Here is a 12,730-nt window from a genome sequence, read left to right on the forward strand (position 1 = left end):
CCAGTTATCTCAGAGAGCACACAGTGAGGTCAGCCTCAGAGAGGCTGTTGGCTGTGCCTGCATTCTCGGTAGGCAGGCTGACCTTGGGAGCAAGGACAAGGTAACCTCACCAGCAAACGTGGCCACTGGTGGTCACCCTCCGGCTGGAGGAAAGGGAAAGAAAGAACCTGGAGCTCTTACCCTCAACAGGTTTACGTTCTATTTGAGCAGCCAAGACACACATCCCAAAGAACTAAGAAATCCTGCATCAACACTTTAGCTCAATAAGCTCCAATAAGCCATCCAGCCTCTGGGCTTGGAAGACTATTCCCTTTCTTGAAGGAGAGTACTGACAACTAAAGGCAGTGATGGGCAAATGAGAAAAGGTCTAATAGTCACAGAACACAGCAAAAGGGAATTTTAGGAGACAGAGGAATTGCTTCCTGATTGTGAACTGATTCACTCACTAGGCAAAGTCTATGAGACAAGGAGCTAAGCCAAGTAAAGTTTTTTTTTTTTTTAAAGATTTATTGATTGATTGATTGATTGATTGATTGCTATGTTGGGTCTTCGTTTCTGTGCTAGGGCTTTCTCTAGTTGCGGCAAGCGGGGGCCACTCTTCATCGCGGTGCGCGGGCCTCTCACTATCGTGGCCTCTCTTGTTGCGGAGCACAGGCTCCAGACGCGCAGGCTCAGTAGTTGTGGCTCACGGGCCTAGTTGCTCTGCGGCATGTGGGATCTTCCCAGACCAGGGCTCGAACCCATGTCCCCTGCATTAGCAGGCAGATTCTCAACCACTGCGCCACCAGGGAAGCCCCAAGTAAAGTATTTTAAAAGGACGGGGGGGAGTGGAGAGGGCAGCTCTTCCCCAGGTGGAAAAATTGAGAAGGCAGACAAAAGGAAGGAGTGAACTCCATGGAAACAGGGAAATCCCCCACCCCAAGGCTTCATGTGTAATCAAAGGCAGAAAGGACCAAACTAATGTAAACAGGCCAAGGGAAGCTAATGTGCCCTTCTCCAGAGAGGCCAAAACACACACTTCCCCAGCATGGCCCTGGAAATGCAGAAGGTAGGTGTTCCCTTGGATGAGAGAGGCAGCCTGGGGGAGTTGGGGAATTCCCAGGCTGCTCTAGGTCATTTTTTTCCTCCGAGTTCCCAGGCAGAGAGTTCACAAAAACTCGCGGGCACAGGGACCAAGTAGAAGGTAAAGCTAAGACTTTACTGCTTGGAGGAAAATGCAGTTTGCCCAAAGTTCCCACAAGAGAGAATCAGAAGAAAATAACCAGGGGGAACAGCAGGACCACCTCCAAATCTGAGCACCTAGGCCACAGGCCTGCGGGCTTCCCACACTCCTCCCTAGCTCCGATGCAATAAACAGCTGCCCTGGAGAAAACAATGGGCCTTTGTCTGTGCCTCTGCCTTTAGATTATCTTGGAGAACCAAACAGGATAATTCCTTTAGAGGAGTGGTTCTCTTAAATACTGGCCCAGGCCATGATGAAAGTTTTTATCATGTACAGCATCCCTCTCAAATTCCTACCTGATCCACAGTGGGCAGTAAGGGTCCTGTGCAGCCCTGGCCTGGTACATGAACCAGTCACAGACAGGTTCTGGCAGCACTCTTCCTGGAGCCCTCACCAGTCAGACACCAGAGCTATGACTTCTGCTTTCTCCTTGGCCTGGCCACAGAATTAAAAGCCGAACAACTTACCCCCTTCTCTCCATTCGCCAGAATATTCCATGTTGTGTGAATTACTCTGACGGTTGATGCTGTTTTCATCAACATACCTGTTGAAATGCACTATCAACAGTAACTGTGATAAAGTGTGAAACAAGCTGGACAGTCAAGCTTCTCCTGATGTTGTACTAACAAATAAAAATTCCCCAAACTGACAAACACATCAATAAATTTTATGTTGTAATTTATCTTGATTCAAAATAGTTTAAATCTAACCTAATTTTGTAAAAGAGGAGAATTAGGTGCTTTCTTGCAAAGAGCTGCCCTATTATCCTATTTTATTTATTGTTTTTAATTTATTATCTGGTTTTCAAATGTCCTTTCTTATATGATGTGATGATGATAGGTTTGGGGTTTTTGTTTATTTTTGGCCGCTTTTCCTGGGAAAAATATCTTAAAATCTAGGAATTCTATATTGGCCTCAAAAAATAAACAAACAACTGTGTTTTATGAAATTAATATCCTATAGTATGCTAGTCTTTTCCCATTTTCCTCCACAGAGACAACTGGTGGCAAATGAATTGAGGAGCCATTTCTTTCAAACCACCAAGGACTAGATGCCACAGCACAAAATCCCTTCACATGAAACAGAGATAGTCTGAAGAAAACCTAGTATCTTCCCCCTCAAGACCTCTCTCCTCACCAGCATTACTCCTCTCCCCAAAAGCCTCCAAATAAAGCATACTCAGAGTTTTTCAGAACAGTTAGCTGGATACCATGAGTTCCCTAATTCAATCCAGAAGATCGCTCATTTTCCATGATTTCAGCACAAAGCATCATCACAATGTAGTGGAAAGGGCTTTGGAATCAAATGAGCCTGGGTTCAAATGTGGGATCTTGGGAAAGTTACTTGATTTCTCTGAGTCATGATTTCCTCCTCTTCAAGACAATCAGTGGAACTTATGAGAGTATCAAGCAGTGACTGGCACAGAGTAGGTCTCCTGCACTGACTCAGTTCTTGCTTGACAGCATTCCCTCCTACTGTCCCCCAAGAGCTAGGCTTTTCAGAGAGTTCTTTGAAAACAGAGATCTGGAAATAATGAAGCCAAGTACAACCTTTTCCCACAAGAACTCAAAGTCATGCGGCTTTCCTTACCTTGCCTTGCTAGTTACATTCCATAGCTGTCCACAGTTCCTTTCCAGGCTCTTTTGGAAAGGCCGGGGTACCTATTTTATGGTATAAATCTCCCTCTTCTCCTTCTTAAGAGCCTAGAAGAATAAATAATTAGGTGCCTCAGGGTTCTCTAAGGGCAGGGCTTTCAGTGTCATCCTGGAAAATATTAAAGTGTGGAAAAACCACTCATCTCACCACCTCATGTTTCTGTGTATTATCGAATCAACCCTTTTGGAGTTCATTCAATCTGCTCTGAGCAATACTGAATCAGGTCTCTAGTACTTTGCTGAACAAATGTTCCAAACAGGCAACAAAAAAACCATAATCAATTTTTTCAAGAGTACATACAGCCTCATTTTATAGTACTCCTATTTTGATCCCTATTAATGGAAGCCTCTCCATCAGGAAAGCAAAAGAATTCCCGGTACCAGATGGGCCAGAAGAGTGACCTCACATACTACCTTTTCCAGGACCATAGAATTTTACACAGTTGAATTCTTTATAACAAGGGTTATTTAGTAAATGTAAATGTTAAGCTTGATTTAATTTGCAGAAACTTGTAAAAGTGTTTCATGTAAACAAATTCATAAATCGGAAAAAAAATTATTTATTGGTCCAAAGATCTCAAATTTCAATTCCAAAATTAGAGTCACCCTTTTAAATGACAAGCAGATGACCTCAACAAAGCAGGTGGCCAAAGGGGGTAAGAACCCTTGGACTCCAGCACTAGTCTCAGTCTGCCCATTGCTACTAAGGTAACAAAACCTGTAAGAGGAATAAACCCTGGGTGGGCCTCATTTTACTCCCCTAGCAAAATGTAAACAAGGATCTCTACATTTGTAAGAAGGAACAGAAGATTACCAACAAGGAAAACAGTCACTGGGAAGGAAGCACCATTAATGGATCGCTCTTGCCCTCACTACCTCATGCCTGGCCAAGAGCTCCCTCCCCATACCTCCAACCCCACTGCATCTCCCTTTCGGGCCATCAAAGTGTACTTTCGGGCTGGCTTTAAGTCGCCATCTGGTTCATGCCACTCCTGCCATCTCCCCCAAAGTTTTCACGTTCTTTTATACCTCTGGGCCTTTTGCATAAACTGTTCCCTTTTCCTGGAATGCCTTCCCACCTCTATTATGCTAGCCAGCTCCAAGAGTCCCTCAAGATTCAGTCCCCACAGCACCGCTTCTAGCTGCTTTCTCTGACCCTGGGGCTTCCTTTGCATCTTTTCCTTATTTTCTTCCCTTTCCTCGCTATCATACTCTATTGTAAATGTTCATTTTTCAAAGATGCCCTATGTGAATTTTGCAAAACAAGTACTCCTTCCATATATTTAAATCAACATTTACATTTTTGCATCACAGATAGTAGTAGAGATATACCTTCTGGCACATCATAAACACTGACATTTTAAAATAAAATTACTATGTTACTCTCTTAAATGAATCCAAATGAATCCAATGAAATCTAAATACCACAGTGATTTGAAATCTACCATCATTCATTTTAAAAAAACATGAAATTTTATACCATTCTTTTTTCTCCATATACACTTATCATTTTTACTTCCTCTTCAGAATTTTACCCTAATATTTACGCTTGAAAATATTTTACTGGTAAGCCTATGATACTTCTCTGCATTATAAGTATTATATAGAAATTGATATATATAAATTTTTAAATTCTCCTATAACAGTAAGCTCTAAATGTTAAAAAAATGTTTTTCTTCTGGATTGGGCTTTCATTACCTTTGTTATTAATATACAATTGTATAATATACGATTGTATAATATATCAATTGTATAATATACAATTGATCAAAACATATTACAAATTTGTATTATTAAATATAAAAAGTAAAATTGTATTGCAAATACATTAATTTTCCATTTTTATAGTTGCAAGTGCCAAGAAACTCTGTTTACATAAATAACTAGACAGGAATGAAGGAAGTTTTGTTACAGTAATATCAGTCAACCTCTGCACTCCTGAGCTAAATGCCAAAATTAGACAGCGGTCTATCATGAAAAATTATTTTTTTTTTTTATTTTTTTTAAAGATTTATTTATTTATTTATTTTATTGATTGATTGATTGCTATGTTGGGTCTTCGTTTCTGTGCTAGGGCTTTCTCTAGTTGCGGCAAGCGGGGGCCACTCTTCATCGCGGTGCGCGGGCCTCCCACTATCGTGGCCTCTCTTGCTGCGCAGCACAGGCTCCAGACGCGCAGGCTCAGCAATTGTGGCTCACGGGCCCAGTTGCTCCGCGGCATGTGGGATCCTCCCAGACCAGGGCGCGAACCCGTGTCCCCTGCATTAGCAGGCAGACTCTCAACCACTGCGCCACCAGGGAAGCCCGAAAAATTATTTTTAATGATCTACCAACTGACAATTCTTTCAATTTTGTTGAAAGCAAAAACTAAAAACCATCTGATTTGGAAAGGATTTGTTACTCAGAGTCACTCACTTTCTCTAAAAGCATTTTTAATTGCTCCTTTGCTAGCCAACTGGGAAGTTTTCACACAGCCGGCACACAAACGGCAATATGCAGGATGAGAAATGCTATGTCTTCTTTTTGTAAAGTGAGAGAAGAGTGACTGAGAAAGGGGACATCTTGAGTACAACTGTATTCACAGACCTGGAGGCTGTAGAACCAAGCAGCCAGCGTTCCAGAAACAGGACCAAACGGTGTGTCTCTCAGGTACAAACCACGTCTATCAAAAGCTTTCTCTTATCACTGGAGGGCTCTTCCTTCAAGTTAATCCTAACAAAGATGAAATGGGAATTCAGAATTCCATTTCTCTTATAAAAGTCATTTTCCAAAATGAGGGGTTTGTAATTAAGTGACCATTAATTAAATTCACCATCACAAAATTTAAAATGGCCCAATTCATTAACTTTTATAATGAGCTTGAAATGAAATCTCAGTATATTGAAAAGGACTTCTCACAAATCTCAGTAAATACAGTACAAACAAAATAGTCTGAAACTATGAAAGGAGGATCAACAAGTAAACTTACAAAAATGAATAAATAGGAAAAAGATATGAGTCAAAGGAAAAAAAAAAAAAGCCTTACGGTAGAAAAGAAGAACAAAGCCAATCCCTTTAACTGAATGCCTTCCTCACAGTAAACACTCAATCAATCAAATTTACAGAATGGCTGATATTGATTCTCGAGGTATAAAACAGACTATCATACTGACTATATAAATAGTACAGGCTGCAAAAGAAATAGTAAAAACATAAGGTCCATACTAAATCAATGAATAGATGAATGTAATAAAAATAGAAATGATGCTACAGAAAAAGCTAATCAGAAAAAGACATAATATACAGAAAAAAATTTTAATGAAAAAAAAAGATTCAAAGAATGCAAAAAATGACAATCATGAGAAGGCATGCAGCTCAGAAAACCACCTGCAAATAACAGAAATCTTTGAACAAATGACCTCAAATCTGTAATCAGAATTTTAACAGAAGCAAACTGTCCAGAAGTGATTAAAGAGTTTGGTCCAAAAACAAGATTACAGAATCCTAAACAAAATCAACAATGAGGAACTAACACTATGTATGACATTCTCATACCTTTTAAGTGTGAAGAGAAGAAAAAACTCTGCGTATAGAGAAGACCCAAATTTGAATTTCTTCCAGTTTTGCAGAGGACATAATTAAGGCCCAGATATGTATAAAAAGCTCTGAGAAAGTATTTCACCTCAAATTTTTTAACAAGATGAGAAGATGCCTTGAGAAAATGAAAACAAATTAAGAAATATACCCATCACATACCTCAAGTCCAACATATAGATCAAAGAACAACTTTGTGAGACTTAAATGTTTTAAGTTTAAAAAATAAGATCAAATAGCCACAATCAACAATTTCTTATTAAAAAGATAAATAAAATGCTAAATACGGAAATAACAATTGTCAAGAATAAGTCATTAGTAAAAATATACAAAAAGTAAGAAGCAACAGACAAGAGGAGGAGCAATATCAGAACATGAAGATAAACTAACAAGTAATTTATACAATGTCAGTGACATTTATAGAAGAGGCATACCAACCAAATGCAAAATGTGGGCATTGTGTAGATCCCCATGCAAACATCCAATTCAAGTAAAAGACATCTTTGAGACAACTGAGGACATCTGAATGTGGCCTGGGTAATAGATGATATTAAGGAATTGTTGCTAATTTTGTTAAATGTGATGAGAGTGGTTATATATATATATTTTTTTTTTTTTTTTAACTTGCACAAGATTTTTTTTTTTCTTTTTCAAATTCTTTTCCCAATTAGGTTGCTACAGAATATTGAGCAGAGTTCCCTGTGCTGTACAGCAGGTCCTTGCTGGTTATCCATTTTAAATATAGCAGTGTGTCCATGTCAATCCCAACCTCCCTAACTATCCCTCCCCCTCAACCCTTCCCCGCCTGGTAACCATAAATTCATTAGCTCTAAGTCTGTGAGTCTGTTTCCATTTTGTAAATAAGTTCATTTGTATCATTTTTTTTTTTTTTAGATTCCACATATAAGCGATATCAAATGATATTTCTGGTGGTTATATATTTTTAAAGTCCTTATCAGTTAGATATGCTTTCTGAAATATTATTGGGTAAAATAACTAAAATTCCAGAAATGATGAGAGAGTTAAATAGATAAAACAAAGTTGGCAAAATGTTGATAATATTTGACGCTGGATAAGAATATATGGGAAAATTTAAAGTTTTTTTAATTAATATATTTATTGGGCATCTACTAAGTATCAAGCTCTGCCTTGGTATTAGACACAGTGATAAAACAGCCTCAAGAAAGAAACACAGTAAAGTAAGTGTTCTTAACCTAGGGTTCACCTAGGCAAATATCTATGATTTCTATCAGTGACAAAGTCACAGGTAGTACTATTACTACTGTGCTCTATTGCCTATACTCATAATTAAAAGAAATACTAAATTTCAGTAAGGGGTCAGTGAAAATGATGATGTAATTTTTTCTACCCAAGTTGCAGACCCTCTGAATTCTCTCCATGAACCTCCAAGAATTACAACATTCTGCAAATATTCATTAAATATCTACAAGGTGACAGTCACTACTAGGCACTGGGGATGCAAAGGTGAGGAGAATATAGTCTTTAAGCTACACAAATTAAAACAGTTTGGCATTATCATCATAACAGACAGACAGCCCAATGGAACAAAAGTCTAGAAACACACCTAAGTGTGTGTGTGTGTGTGTATATATATATATATATATATATATATATATATATATATATATATATATATGAATTTACCATATGATTAAAATTGGCATTTTCAAAACAGTGGGGAAAGAATGGATTCTTTAACAAATAACATTAGGACAATTCCTTGGCAAAAATAAAGTTAGCAGAGTAGTTAAAGCATGAGCTCTGGGGTTCAAATACTTGAACCTGAATTCTGTCTTTGCCATTTACTAGCCAGGCAAACAGTCAACAAGTCAATTTCACAGTGATACTAACAGAGAAAATAACAGTGCCGACATCACAGGTTTGTTGAACGTATTAAATGAGTCATTACATGTAAAGCATGTGCCTGGCATTAGTGCCTGGTGTATAATATGCACTCAAAAATATTAGCTATTACTATTATTTTATAAGAGAATAAATTCCAGATTGAGTAAATATTTAAATTTAAAAAATGATATCATAAAAGGGGTAGAAGAATATATAATGGATATTTACTTAATCTTGCTGAGGGAAGATCTTTCTAAGAATGACAGGACAGGTAAAAAATTTTTGTTGAAAGATTAATATATTTCACTACATTAAGTTATTTTAAATGTTTATATGTGGAAAGCAATAAAGTCAAAAGTTAAACTGGGGGAAATATATATATATATATATATATATATATATGTATATAGATATATATGTGTTGAGTCAATATCCCTAATATTAAAAGAGTTGGTAAAATCAGTAAAAGTAAAATATAAAAATCATAAACATGTAAATCACGAAAGAAATATAATTAAATGGCATTAAACATATGAGAAAATATTCAACCTCAGTAGCAATCAAAGAAATGCAAATTAAACAACAATGCAATACCATTTTTATCTTATCAGATTTGCAAATATTACTTTCATTCTTTTCATACTTTCATTCTTTCATTCTTGGCAAGGATGGCTATAAACAGACACTCACTCACCCTAGCAGAAGTGTACACACCTTAAAGATTTTCTGGAGGGTGATTTGGCTAAACGCATCAAAAGCCCTTGAAAATGTTCATCTCTTTCATCTATCCATTTTACCTCTGAATGAATCCTCCAAAAAAAATCAGGGAACCGCACTAAAATATAGGCATCAGGAAGTTCATCACAGTGTTTTTATAATAGAAAAAAATAGGGAAAAAACTAAATTTAAATAATAGGTTAAAGTGGATAAGTAGTATTTTATGAGTGCATGTTTATTTATTTATTTGTTTTAAAGTGTTGGTACAGATTTTGGTATATATGTAAGCAATGGTCATCTCTGTATAGTAGAATTGTAGGTGATTTTTTTGTCTCTGTTTTCTAATTTTTCAAGAAAGAATATGAATTACTTGTATAAAACTAATTAGGGGGGAAATGCCCCATCCATGGGCTCTTAAAATTGATGAATAGAGAGAAAGACGTGTAAATAAGTAACTACCTATAATAATCATGCCTCCAGAGTGCTCTCTGCACTGGATTCTGTCTGGAGCTGAGTTTTAAAGGATGAATTTGCCAGGGAATGAAGTCAGAAGGCCAAGAGAATATCAAGCACAAAAAATGAAAGGGAATAAGAGCCTGTGCTGGCAAACCACAGGCCATTTCAGCATGGCAGGAAGGGGAGGCCATGTGTGAAGGACTTGAAGTAAAAGCCAGATGACAAAGATTTTTTAATGTCATGTTAAATGAGTTTGGAATTATCCTGCCAAAGAAGATTCAATAAAGAGCTTTTGTGATTCACTTACATGAAGATCAAGAAAAGGCAAAACAAATGGTAACAGAAGAGTGGTTAGGGCTAAGGATGCATATACTCGCTGGGAAGAGACAGAAAGCAACCTTCTGGGGCACTGAAAACGTCCTTGATCTGAGTGGTAGTTATATGGGCAAACACAAATGTTAAAGTCCATTAAGCTATATGCTTAATATTTGTGCACTTTACTGTATGTTATTTCTCATAAAAAGGAAAGAGTTTTTAGCAAGGAAGTATGGTAATTGACTTGTATTTTAGAAAGCTCACTCTGGGAGCAGCCTGGGAGATTGACTTAAGAAAATCCAGGGGCAGGCATTCTGAGACATTAAAGCTGCATTCCAGGAAGAAGATGGTCAAGACTTTAAATGGGTTAGAGGCAGCAAGAGAGCAAGGAGGACTTTTGAGAAATGGCGTGACAAGACTTTATGAGTGTGATTACTGAGAGAGAAGGAAAAATCAGAGATGAGTCTGTAAAGGAGCTGGTGAATACAGGAGAAAAAAAGAGCAGCTTTCCACAGATAAGTATTGAATCGGACAGTCTGAGGTGCTTGTGGATCATCCAGCTGTCCAATAGCAATAATTATATACACTAACTATATGCCAGGTAGTTCTGAGTACTTTACCTATATTATATTAATTCATTTAACCTCACAAAAACCTTATGAGGTACCCACTATTATTACCCCATTTTACGGATGAGGAAACTGAGGCACAGAGAGGTTAAATGACTTGTCCAGGACCAGATATAATAAGTGGTGGAAAAAGGATTTGAACCTAGGCCGTCTGGCTCAAGACTTCAGGCTCTTAAGGTGACCACTGAGATATAGGTGATACAGTCTCTCACATAAAGGAAATAGTTGAATCCCTGGGGATAGCTGAGATCTCACAGGAAGAGAGTATGCAAAAATACAGAATAACATGCTTCTTAGTGTTGTCACAAGGGTTAAATGAGATGACATTTGTAAACCTCTTAGTGATACACAGGTCACAGAGTCAGCCCTCAGTCAAAGGAGTCTATTAAGGATAATTCTTCAACAAGATAATATCATACAAAAGGGACTGACTGGGTTAGAATAAAAGAAGTTTAAGGGACATAACAACCAGATATAGCATGTGGTTATAGGTTCGATGTTGGTATGGAAAAAATGACAGGATACTTGAGGATCAATGGGGAAATCTGAAACATGGCCTGGGTATTAGTTAAAATATAAATTCACTGAACAGGAAAAGTGGAGATAATTAAAAAATAAGATAGAATGAAATACAGTATGTATAGTGTGATCTTGCTTTGGTAAAAAAACAAAGAATACAAATATGTACATAGATATGCTTAGAGAAAGATCTAGAAGAGGGTGCACAAAGATGTTAACAGTGGTCATCTCTGGGTGTTGGGAAAGTGAAGGTTTTAATTTTTTTTTATAATTTACTACAATGCACATATTTTTATATATATATATATATATATATATATATACTTTTTTTAATATTTATTTATTCATTTATTTATTTGGCTGCTCCGTGTTTTAGTTGTGGCGTGCAGGATCTTCAGTGCGGCATGCAGGATCTTTAGTTGCGGCATGCGTAATCTTTCACTTGCAGCATGCGGGCTCTTAGTTGTGGCACACGGGATCTAGTTCCCTTACCAGAGATCAAACCCGGGCCCCCTGCGTTGGGAGCACAGTCTTATCCACTGGACCACCAGGGAAGTCCCACATACTATATTTTTAAAAGAACCAATTTAAAGTTGAAGATAAAGATAATTTTATATTTTGTAGTTCTCTATTAAAGAAGCCCACAGACACAAAGAAAGCAGAGCAAACCTCAAACAGTATACAAGCTAGTTCCAGATGCCAAGCAAAGGAGGGGAAAACAACCTCACTCCAGATGGCAATCTAAAGATTCAATAAAACACTCCTCTTTTGCAACTGTCTTCTTTTGTTCTGAGCAGCTGCTTTTTCCAAAGGATGGGAAAATTAGCATGATTGCCTCCCTCTCATTTGTGTCATTCATTCTAAGAAAACAAGACACCATGCCCCTCTCAGCAACCCCAAAGAGCCAATGAAGCAGGCAGAAGTGAAGGGCCTGAGAGATACCAAACTCTGCGTGCCCAGTGTCTACAACGCAGGCAAAGCAACTTTCAGAGGAAGGAAAAAAGTTCCCATGGAAAAGGCTCTTCTTAGGGATCACACGGGCAAAAGAAATTCTTCTGGAAAGACTGCAAACTTACTGGTTTCATCAGGAAGTGCTACCCTTAATGGAATTTCCCAAACTTAATGCAAAGAAGCTAATTTTCATTTCTCTTAAATGTAAACACAGGGCCAGGGACAGAGGTAAGGGAGAGAGGGGAGTGCCCAGTGTGGGTAGAACAAATGAAGGAGGTACACTACTGCTGACAACACTCCCCTCTTTGCCAGGAATCCCAGCAAACTGGAAGCTACCAGATCTACCTGGCAAATTCCAGTCAACCAGTTGAGGACCCTCACCAATTCTTTCTTTTCTTCAAAACTGCCTCAGCATTCAGCATATTGGCTGTTACACAGTACACATTCAACAGGTGAATGCAAGCATAAGTGAACAGTCTGAACTGAGAGCTTATGGACCGAGCCATATAACCTTGGGGGCTTAAAGACCTTAATGCAAAATAGAACCAAATGTTAATATTCTATATTAATAACATTTGATGCAATATGATCAAAAGATTAAAGCTCCAATGCTCAGCACAGTATCTGGTGTTTAATAGGCCCTGCTCAATAAGTATCTGTTGAATGCTGAATACCCTAGGATTTTTTCTGCAACCCAAACTCTCAGATCCAGTATGAGATATTATTTGAAGGTCTGTGTTCTCACTTCTTGCTGACTTTTAAAGTTTTTCCTTAGAGATGGAAAAAGATTCCTGAGGATGGAAAAAACTTTTAAAGTATCACACCCT

At 37.9% G+C, this 12,730-nt stretch overlaps 1 protein-coding gene across 10 annotated transcripts in view; it reads right to left on the reverse strand.

Annotated features, from left to right (window-relative positions):
* Positions 1 to 12,730, reverse strand: part of DENND2B (DENN domain containing 2B) — a 180,634-nt gene that overhangs the window by 128,677 nt on the left and 39,227 nt on the right. For 5 of the 10 annotated variants that reach the window (XM_068556572.1, XM_068556574.1, XM_068556575.1 and 2 more), the window contains one exon: positions 5,464 to 5,589. The exons of 4 other annotated variants lie outside the window; for them this stretch is intronic. The gene's annotated coding sequence lies outside the window, so the exon portion shown is untranslated. Of the gene's footprint in view, positions 1 to 2,812; positions 2,834 to 5,463; positions 5,590 to 12,730 lie in introns of those variants that run through there. One more of the 10 variants, XM_068556569.1, reaches the window with a different exon arrangement.

The sequence above is a fragment of the Eschrichtius robustus genome, chromosome 11 (assembly GCF_028021215.1).
Source record: "Eschrichtius robustus isolate mEscRob2 chromosome 11, mEscRob2.pri, whole genome shotgun sequence".
In the NCBI taxonomy this organism is placed as follows: domain Eukaryota; kingdom Metazoa; phylum Chordata; class Mammalia; order Artiodactyla; family Eschrichtiidae; genus Eschrichtius; species Eschrichtius robustus.